Here is an 11,361-nt window from a genome sequence, read left to right as displayed (position 1 = left end):
ATATTAGAAATGGGTTAGATCAATATGTAAGAGCTAGCCAATAAGAGGCTGGAGCTAATGGGCCAGGCAGTGTTTAAAAGAATACAGTTTCCGTGTAATTATTTTGGGGCATAAGCGAGCCATGTGGGCGGCCGGGTGCCAGGGACGCAGCCCCGCCGCTCATATTACAACACCTAGAGGGAAGCAAACTTGCTTCTTTGCTCCCAAACACCTGAGTTTCTGTTCTGAGCCAGAACTCCCTAGCCATACTGGATGGCACTGGTCTTCTTTAGCAGGACTGTATGGTACTTTGCTGTCAAAGCCAGCATCTCTGAGGCATTTCCATTGTCCCGGAAAGGAACTGGGGAGGGAGCACTCTTCCAACTCTTCAGGTGGCATTCTGTCCTGTCTATCCTTGACATTCTTTTTGTTCAGTTTACAAATGCTTTTTCCAGTGATCAGCACTTTCCTGTCTTCTTAGAGACAGCAGGACTTTACAGAATTATTTTGCTAAGTGAAAACTCACCGGGGATAGTGTCCATATGCAATATAAATATAGAGATGTAAATAAGATAGATAAAAAAATAAAAATTCTTATCTCTTAATACTGCTTGCCTTCTCCAGAGACATCTACTCATCCCTACGAGCATCATTATCAACAACACATTTATTGTGTTCCCACTGTATGCCTGAGATACTGTGTACCCACTGTGTGCTCGAGAACTGTATACCCACTGTGTGTCTGAGACACTGTGTACCCACTGTGTACTCAAGAACTGTGTACCCACTGTGTGCCTGAGATACTGTGTTCCCACCGTGTGCTTGAGATTGCCTAAACTACGCAAATGCATCATTCAATTCTTGCAATACTTTTTCTTCATTTTACAGTTACGGAAACTCAAGCCACTTTCACGCGAAGAGGACATGTGAGGACTGTGTTTCTAACCCAGGATGATGACTGCCTTTGGAGACAGCACATTTGATCACCAGACCAGCCTTTGCTAGGGTAGGCAAATACAGCTTGAGCATTCAGACGGTGACAGCTTCCTGGTGTCCCATTTGGATTTCTGACAATTGAACTTTTTGAAAGGATAGGCACCAATGCCAGCAAAAAGACAGCTGCATCTTCAAGAGGGATACACGCGTGTTACATATTGATTGTTACAAAACAAATGTGGGGTGGACGGCATTCATGTTTTAATGACTTGATTGAGATATAATTTACATATGATAAAGGTTCACCTGTTTCCTTACAGTACAGTGTTATAAACCATCACTAGCCTCATTTTAGAACATCTAAAATCACCCTCTCCCCGAAAAGAGTTACATGTCCATCAGCAATCACCTCTGAGTCCTCCTTCCTCTGTTCAGCCATTGCAACCACTACTGTACGTCAGCCTCACTAGAGGATTGCCAACCACTACTGTACATCAGCCTCACTAGACAATCACTAAGCACTACTGTACGTCAGCCTCACTAGATGATCTCCAACCACTACTGTACGTCAGCCTCTCTAGACGATCGCCAACCACTACTGCACACCAGCCTCACTAGACTGCCTTCTCTGGACATTGCATATAAATAAAACCATGTGGAACACGGTCTTTTGTGACTGGCTATCTTTAGCTGTGGTATTTTTGAGGCTTACCTACACATTCTCACAAATCAGAATCTCATTCCTTCATGGAGCTGGGTGATGTGGTCCCAAGTCTGTGATGCTTTTTCTTGATGGCAACTTGATGGGGCTTAGAATCACCATGGAAACGTACTTCTGCCCATGTCTGTGAGAGAGCTGATAGGTCTAGTTGAAGAGGGAATGCCCATCGTAGGGTGTGGGTGGCACCAACCCTTGGGCTGGGGTCCTGTACTGAATAAAAAGGAGAAAGTAAGCTGAGCACCAGCATTCATCCCTCTGTTTGCTGACCGCAGATGCAATGTGAGGAGCCGCCTCACGCTCCTGTACCCATGCCTTTCCAACCAGATGGACTGCACCTCAGACTGCGAGCTGAAACAAACTATATAATATAATATAATATAATATATAATACAATATGTAGCATTATGCAGATTAATATATAACACAATGCTTTCTGGTGTATATTAATATATAGTGCAATACATTCTGATCCATGTTAATATATAGTATAATGTATAGTAATATAATATATAGTCTAATGACTTCTGACATTTATTAATATAATATATGATACATATTAATATAATACTTAGCATATTACATTCTGATATATACACATAACTGGCTTGCATATGCACATGTGGACAAGCATGTCTTTATTAGCTTGGTGTATTCTGGAGTATTTGCTCTTGTATTTGATGAATTCAATACCCTACTTCCCCTCTCCACTATTAAAAATAAATATCAATATTTTAATTGATGCTAAATTTTCAAGATATTTTAACAGGCTTTTTTGAAAAAAAAAATTTACTTTTTAACTATCTTCCCACTCAGGAATTATTTTCATTTGGACAAGATGCAATGATGTTTTGAAAATTTATTTTTAGAAGTTATTTTTTTTATATTGTTCCTGATGCTTCTTACTTGTCTCCCTGTGTTATGTGCTTTGTATCTAGTGTTGAGTTGGTTCCATTACTGCCCCCAAATCCACTTCAAGGACACCACTGTTGGTGGGGAGGAAGGTTATTAGTAGTGTGGCTGTCTAATTTCTGTTTCTGCGGTTCTAGCAAATACTGATTCTAGTCAGGCCACTCCTACCTCTTCCTCCCTGCTCCTCTCCCCTCCTCTCCCCTCCCTCCCTGCTTCTGTCTTGCTCTGAGAGTCCACTGAATGTCTTAGTACACAAGCCAGCTGCCGGCACAGAGAGCCCAGAGCAATGTGGCTTCCCTAGTGCTTACACTGGTGGTTTTGTGTCCTTCCTTGGCTCATTTATAAGAACTTCTGTGATTATTTAAAGATTGTCATTTGTCCATCTTCAACAGAGCTTGGTTTACACAGACTTCATTATAGTCAAGTGGTTTCCTTCTGTGAGTATTTTATTCTGTGTCTTATTAGACATGGCTTATTAGAATCACGCAGCTTCTCAGCTTCCTCTTTAACACATGACGTCATCACGGCTTTGTGTGTGTGTGGGGGGGGATCCTTACCTGATTCAAATAGTGCTGAACTCTTGACATTCTTGGAGTAGCCTCTGCTGGGTCTTTACACATTATTCCTTTAAGAGAGACATTTGTTTCTATTCATGAGTAAAGTTTATTTCCTATTCTTCATGGTTTCTTCACTGTGTGTGTGTGTGTGTGTGTGTGTGTGTGTGTGTGTGTGTGTGTGTGTAAGAAATAAAAGCCAGGGTCTTGCACACACCAGAGTGATGCTGTTATTAGACAAGTGCTCTGCCACTGAGCTGCATCTCCACACCCAGAACTTTGAATTGAGGACGTCAGCAGTGCTTTCTGCGATGTCGGTTATGAGTCCTGGCTTGTAGACAGGAATCACCAGGAGAGTTGTGCTGAAGCCACTTCTCTGACACCCTAGACAAGTTCACAGGAACTACCTGAGTCGGAGCTGGGATATCCTCAATTTTCAAACCTCACCAGATGAATGTGTCACACAGGCAAATCTGAGAGACTTGTGTGAGATTTGGGAAATATTCAAATATCAGTGGGGACCTTTTGTTTCTAGACAGTGATATGCAGCTTGGCTTATTCAAGGGTGAATCTTCTCTTTTGAGTGACTTGTTTCTTCAAGTATTGCTTTGAAGAAATTAGCCCTTTAGGTGGTCAGATGACAGACCCACCATCAAGTTCCAGGCAGTCCTTTCTCTCCTATCTCCCTTCGGGTCTTAGATTTCCATGTCTTTTCAACATAACGGTGTGGCTTTTGTCTTAGATTTGTGGAGAGTTAATCCGCACTTCAGAAAGAAGCTTTACAGAAGGCTGAGGAATGTAGCACCTGCCGCAAAAGTGCAATGCCCTCTCCCATCACAATTGATAGATAAATACTAAACATTCAGAAAAGGCTTTGAATTCATTTCCCTCCTCTGCCATGATTTAAACTTACATCTGCTAGTGTTAGGTGTACGTGATAAGCTGTTTAGGTTACTTTTATCCACTCTATGCCAACAGCTGCTTTAGAAGGGATGGCAGGTGCCCTGTGGAGACACTGCTCTTGAATTATGTAATTCTCGCTTCTCCTGAGGAAGTTCACCAAGCACCCTAAGCAATAGGGGCGGGGTGGGGGGAGTAGGTGAAGTATGATGAACCCTAAAGGACAATAACTTTGCTTTTACCCTGCCTCCCAGGAGTCACAGAAGCCTGACAGCAGAGTGAACTGTGGGCTGTTTGTAGACCTTGTGACATGAGTCTGCCCTTAGACACTGCTTTGCCATGTATTCTTGAGCCCCTACATGCTGTCTTTGGCAGTGCTAAGAAGGCCCTTAATAAATCTCTCACTAAAAGGCGTTCCGTCTCACTGTCCTTTCTGAACCCCAAATTTCTGAGACCCTACCATGATGGTGCTTCTCTCATTGTTGGCTTTCTGTCTGGGATTACTTCTACTTTACTTTGTCTTTTTTTATTTCATTTGTGTGGAACAGTCTTGCTGCATAATGCAACCTGGCCTGGAATTTGCTGTGTAGCCCAGGCTGGCCTCCAACTCAAGATCTTCCTGTGTCAGTCTTCGGGGTGCTGGGATGGCAGGCAGGTTGCTTGCTTGTTTGTCTATTGTAACCTTTTGGTTTCTTAGTAAGTCTCTGGTTATTTTCCTAGTCATTTGTATAATGAAGGAATTGTAGTCTAAAGCTTTTTTTAGACTATAGCTTTTGTCATATAGATTTGTATATAAATATGCTTTTATTTTGGCCTTTAATATTTTTTTTTATAATTCATATACTTTATTTTCTTTTTTTTTTCTTGCTGATTTTTTTTATTAATTAATTAATTTAATTATTAAAGATTTCTGCCTCTTCCCCGCCACCACCTCCCATTCCCTCCCCCTCCCCCAATCAAGTCTTCCTTCCTCCTCAGCCCAAAGAGCAAGCAGGTTTCTCTGCCCTGTGGGAGGTCCAAGGACCACCCACCTCCATCCAGGTCTATTAAGGTGAGCATCCAAACTACCTGGGCTCCCACAAAGCCATTACATGCAATAGGATCAAGAACCCATTGCCATTGTTCTTCAGTTCTCAGTAGTCCTCATTGTCCATTATGTTCAGCGAGACAGGTTTTGTCCCATGCTTTTTCAGTCCCCGGCCAGCTGGCCTTGGTGAGTTCCCGATAGATCATCCCCATTGCCTCAGTGTGTGGGTGCACCCCTCGCCATCCTGAGTTCCTTGCTCGTGCTCACTCTCCTTCTGCTCCTCCTTTGGATCGTGAGACTTCAGTCCAGTGCTCCAATGTTGGTCTCTGTCTCTGTCTTCTTTCATCGCCTGATGAAGGTTAATATTCAGGGGGATGCTTATATGTTTTTCTTTGGGTTCACCTTCTTATTTAGCTTCTCTAGAGTCACGAATTATAGTCTCAATGTCCTTTATTTATGGCTAGAAACCAAATATGAGTGAGTACATCCCATGTTCCTCTTTTTGGGTCTGGCTTACCTCACTCAGGATAGTGTTTTCAATTTCCGTCCATTTGTATGCAAAATTCAAGAAGTCATTGTTTTTTACTGCTGAGTAGTACTCTAATATGTATATATTCCATACTTTCTTCATCCATTCTTCCATTGAAGGACATCTAGGTTGTTTCCAAGTTCTGGCAATTACAAACAATGCTGCTATGAACATAGTTGAGCATATACTTTTGTTGTATGTTTGGGCATCTCTTGGGTATATTCCCAATAGTGGTATTGCTGGGTCAAGAGGTAGGTTGAACCCGACTTTCCTGAGAAACCGCCACACTGCTTTCCAAAGTGGTTGCACAAGTTTGCATTCCCACCAGCAATGGAAGAGAGTGCCCCTTTCTCCACAACCTCTCCAGCAGAGGCTATCATTGGTGTTTTTGATTTTAGCCAGTCTGACCGGTGTAAGATGGTATCTTAATGTTGTCTTGATTTGCATTTCCCTGATTGCTAAGGAAGTTGAGCATGATCTTAAGTGACTTTTGGCCATTTGAACTTCTTCTGTTGAAAAGTCTCTGTTCAGCTCAGTGCCCCATTTTATAATTGGATTGATTAACCTTTTACGGTCTAATTTCTTGAGTTCTTTGTATATTTTGGATATCAGACCTTTGTCAGTTGCGGGGTTGGTGAAGATCTTCTCCCAGTCAGTGGGTTGCCTTTCTGTCTTAGTGACAGTGTCCTTTGCTTTACAGAAGCTTCTCAGTCTCAGGAGGTCCCATTTATTCAATGATGTCCTTAGTGTTTGTGCTGCTGGGGTTGTACGTAGGAAGTGTTCTCCTGTGCCCATGTGTTGTAGAGTACTTCCCACTTTCTCTTCTATCAGATTCAGTGTGTTTGGACTGATATTGAGGTCTTTAATCCATTTGGACTTGAGTTTTGTGCATGGTGATATATATGGATCTATTTTCATTCTTCTACAGATTGACTTCCAGTTTTGCCAGCACAATTTGTTGAAGATGCTCTCTTTTTTCCATTGTATACTTTTAGCTCCTTTATCGAAAATCAGGTGTTCATAGGTTTGTGGGCTAAAGTCAGGGTCTTCTATTCTATTCCATTGGTCGACTTCTCTGTTTTTATGCCAGTACCAAGCCGTTTTCAGTACTGTAGCTCTGTAATAGAGTTTGAAGTCAGGGATGGTAATGCCTCCAGACAATCCTTTATTGTATAAGATTGTTTTGGCTATCCTGGGTTTTTTGTTTTTCCATATAAAGTTGATTATTGTCTTCTCCAGATCTGTGAAGAATTTTGATGGGATTTTGATGGGGATTGCGTTGAATCTATAGATTGCTTTTGGTAGAATTGCCATTTTTACTATGTTGATCCTCCCAATCCAAGAGCAAGGGAGGTCCTTCCATTTTCTGGTGTCCTCTTCAATTTCTTTCTTCAAAGACTTAAAGTTCTTGCCAAATAGATCTTTCACTTCCTTGGTCAGAGTTACCCCAAGGTATTTTATGCTATTTGTGGCTATCGTGAAAGGTGATGCTTCTCTGATTTCCCTCTCTGCTTCCTTATCCTTAGTGTATAGGAAGGCAACTGATTTTTTGGAGTTGATTTTGTATCCTGCCACATTACCAAAGGTGTTTATCAGCTGTAGGAGTTCTTTGGTAGAGTTTTTGGGGTCGCTTATGCATACTATCATATCATCTGCAAATAACGAAAGCTTAACTTCTTCCTTTCCAATACGGATCCCCTTGATCCCCTTATGTTGTCTTATTGCTATTGCTAGAACTTCAAGCACTATATTGAAGAGGTATGGAGAGAGTGGACATCCTTGTCGTGTTCCTGATTTTAGTGGGATGGCTTTGAGTTTTTCTCCATTTAATTTAATGTTAGCTGTCGGCTTGCTGTAAATAGCTTTTATTATATTTAGGTATGCCCCTTGTATCCCTAATCTCTCCAAGACCTTTATCATAAAGGAGTGTTGAATTTTGTCGAATGCTTTTTCAGCATCTAATGAAATGATCATATGGTTTTTTTCTTTCAGTTTATTTATATGGTTGATTACATTGATAGATTTGCGTATGTTGAACCAGCCCTACATCTTTGGAATGAAGCCTACTTGATCATAATGGATAACTTTTCTAATGTGTTCTTGGATTCGGTTTGCCAGTATTTTATTGAGAATTTTTGCGTCGATGTTCATGAGTGAGATAGGCCTGTAATTCTCTTTCTTGGTTGAGTCTTTGTGTGGTTTTGGTATCAGGGTAACTGTAGCTTCATAAAAGGAATTTGGCAATGACTCTTCTGTTTCTATATTGTGAAATACATTAAGAAGTATAGGTATTAGCTCTTCTTGGAAGTTCTGGTAGAATTCTGCATTGAAACCATCTGGCCCTGGGCTTTTTTTGGAAGGGAGATTTTTGATAACTGTTTCTAATTCTTCGCGACTAACAGGTCTATTTAGATCGTTCACCTGGTCTTGGTTTAGGTTTGGTATATGGTACTTATCTAAAAAAGTGTCCATTTCTTTTGCATTTTCCAGTTTTGTGGCATACAGGCTTTTGTAGTAAGATCTAATGATTCTCTGAATTTCCTCTGTGTCTGTGGTTATGTCCCCCTTTTCATTTCTGATCTTATTTATTTGCGTGTTCTCTCTCTGTCGTTTAATTAGTTTGGATAGGGGTTTGTCAATCTTGTTGATTTTCTCCAAGAAGCAACTTTTTGTTTCATTGATTCTTTGGACTGTTTTCTGTGTTTCTATTTTGTTGATTTCTGCCCTCAGTTTGATTATTTCCAGTCTTCTACTCCTCCTGGGCGCGTCTGCTTCTTTTTTTTCTAGAGCTTTCAGGTGTGCTGTTAAGTCCCCAATGTATGCTTTCTCCGTTTTCTTTAAGTGGGCACTTAGTGCTATGAACTTTCCTCTTAGCACTGCTTTCATCGTGTCCCATAGGTTTGAGTATGTTGTCTCTTTGTTTTCATTAAATTCAAGGAAGACTTTAATTTCTTTCTTAATTTCTTCCTTGACCCAGGTGTGGTTCAGTAGTTGACTGTTCAGTTTCCATGAGTTTGTCAGCTTTCTGGGGGTAGCTTTGTTGGTGGCTTCTAACTTTAATCCGTGGTGATCTGATAAGACACAGGTGGACACTGATATTTTTTTGTATCTGTGGAGGTTTCCTTTGTTTCCAAGTATGTGGTCAATTTTCGAGAAGGTTCCATGAGCTGCAGAGAAGAAGGTGTATTCTTTCCTATTTGGGTGGAGTGTTCTATAGATGTCTGTTAAGTCCATTTGATTCATTACCTCCAACAATTCTCTTAATTCTCTATTAGTTTTCTGTCTGATTGACCTGTCCATTGGTGAGAGAGGTGTGTTGAAGTCTCCTACTACTAGTGTGTGTGATTTGATGTCTGCCTTGAGTTTTAGCAATATTTCTTTTACATAAGTGGGTGCTTTTATATTAGGGGCATAGATATTCAGGATTGAGACTTCATCCTGCTGAATCGTTCCTGTTATAAGTATAAAGTGTCCCTGTCGATCTCTTCTGATTGATTTTAGTTTGAAGTCAGTTTTGTTAGAAATTAGTATGGCCACATCTGCTTTTTTCTTAGATTTCCTGAATGTTTTCTGATGAGAATTTGTTGGTTTTGGTGTTTTCTTTGATCAGTCCGTTTATTTTCTCTATGTTGTCTTCAGAATCTGAGATTCTTTCTTCTATCTCTTGTATTCTATTGATTATGCTTGTTTCTGTAGTCTCTGCTCGTTGACCTATATTTGCCATATCCAGCTGGTCCTCAGTTTGTGTTTTCTTCCTTGCTTCCATTTCAGTTTTCAATTCTTGGACTGTTTCCGTTACCTGTTTGATCGTTTTTTCTTGGCTTCCCAGGGTATCATTTACGTATTTACTCATTTCTTCAAACTTTTTGTTATACTTCTCATCCATTTCTATGAGGGCGTTTTTTACATGTTGTTTAAGGGACTCTATTGCTTTCAAAAAGTCAGTTTTTTCCTCTTCTCCTGTGATAGGGTGTTCAAGTCCTTGTGTTGTAAGATCATTGGGTTCTGGTGTTTTCATGTTGTTTTTCAGATTGTTGGGTGAATTCTTGCCTTGGCGTCTGCCCATCTCCTCTTACCGATGCTATCTATTGGGTTTGATTTAATTGTAGCGGGGCAATCTGTTCTCAGTGCAGGCTTCACTGTTTCTTGCCCGCACTATCCTGTATCCAGTGCCTCCACCGCCCGGGCCTGCCTGCCGGTGCCTCCGCCGCCCGGAACTGTCTGTGCACCGGTGTTTCCGCCGCCTAGGCCTGCCTGCCGGTGCCTCCGCCACCTGGGCCTGCCTGCGCGCCAGTGCTTCCGCCGCCTAGGCCTGCCTGCTGGGCCTGACTGTCGGTGCCTCCGCCACCCGGGCCTGCCTGCACGCCGGTGCCTCTGCCGCCCGGACTTGCCTGCGTGCTGGTGCCTCCGCCGCCCGGGCCTGTCTGTGCGCCGGTGCTTCCGCTGCCTAGGCCTGCCTGCCGGGCCTGACTGCCGGTGCCTCCGCCACCCGGGCCTGCCTGCACGCCGGTGCCTCTGCCGCCAGGACTTGCCTGCGTGCTGGTGCCTCCGCTGCCCGGGCCTGCCTGCGCGCCGTTGCTTCCGCCGCCTAGGCCTGCCTCTGGCCTTTAATTTTTTATTAATTAGATTTTAAAATTTATTTTACATCCCAACTGCAGCTTTCCCTCCACAACTTTCCCTCTGCCCTCCCTTTTCTGCCCACCCCTCCCCTACCTCTGTTCAGAAAAAGGCAGGCCTCCCATGGGTGCCAACAAAGTGTGGCCTATCCAGGTGAGATAGGATTAAGAGCCTCTCTTTGTATTAAGGCTGGGCAAGGCAACCCAGCATTAGGAACAGGTATGAGAACAACCAAAGCCTTAGAGACAGGCCCACTCCCATGGCCAGGAGTCCCACAGGTAGACCAAGCGATACAGCCTTCACACATATGCAGAGGGTCTAGACCAGTCCCATGCAGGTTCCCTAGCCATTGGTCTGCAGTCTGTAAGTTCCCAGGAGCAGGCCAGTTGCTTCTGTGGGTTCCCCTGTGATGAACCTGACAGCCCTGGCTCATTCCTCCCCCTCTCAACAGGATTCCCTCGGGTCAGGCCCTGCTTGACTGTGGATCTCTGCATCTGTTTCCATCGGTTACTAGACAAAAGCTCTCTGATGACAATTGGGGTAGTTGCCAATATGATTATAGATTTGATCTTTAATTTAATTTTTTAGAATTTCATATGTGAATACTGTATTTCCACTGTTCTTTTCCTTTCCTTCTCCAACCTCCCATGCCTCCCCAACTCTGCCAGATTCATGACCTCTTCCTTTTTAATTATTATTGTTTTACACACACACACACACAGCACAACACACACACTCACACACTGCAACCTGCTGAGTCCCTTAAGTACCGTTAAGGATGAATTGGGTAAAACTGTGTGTCTCAGATTTTACACTGTTTAAAAAAAATGCAAATTTCTAAAACCATTGCATTTGTTGAGGTTTTCTCTGTGTCTGGGTGTATACTAAACTTTATGATTAAAAGAACTGGCTATTTGCTTTCTGTTTAGGTACCTCTGCTTCTCAGTGAATCTGGGAAATTGAGTTTGCAGGTTGGGCTCAGTGTTTTCTCCATGTCCCTCCTCATTTTTATTTCTATTTATCTGTTTGCTATGAAAAACAAGTGTATTGATTTCTTCAAATATATATGTATTTATTTTATCAAGTCCTCATTGTTTTTCTAATAGTTTCAGTCTGTGTATGAGGCATCAGCAGGAGTTTGGCGCCACTGTAAGGGCTTTAAATAGCATTCATTCACTCATTCATTCAT

Source organism: Chionomys nivalis, chromosome 8, assembly GCF_950005125.1.
Source record: "Chionomys nivalis chromosome 8, mChiNiv1.1, whole genome shotgun sequence".
NCBI classification, from domain to species: domain Eukaryota; kingdom Metazoa; phylum Chordata; class Mammalia; order Rodentia; family Cricetidae; genus Chionomys; species Chionomys nivalis.
The sequence above is the reverse complement of the archived record's forward strand: the minus strand, read 5'-3'. Positions refer to the sequence as shown.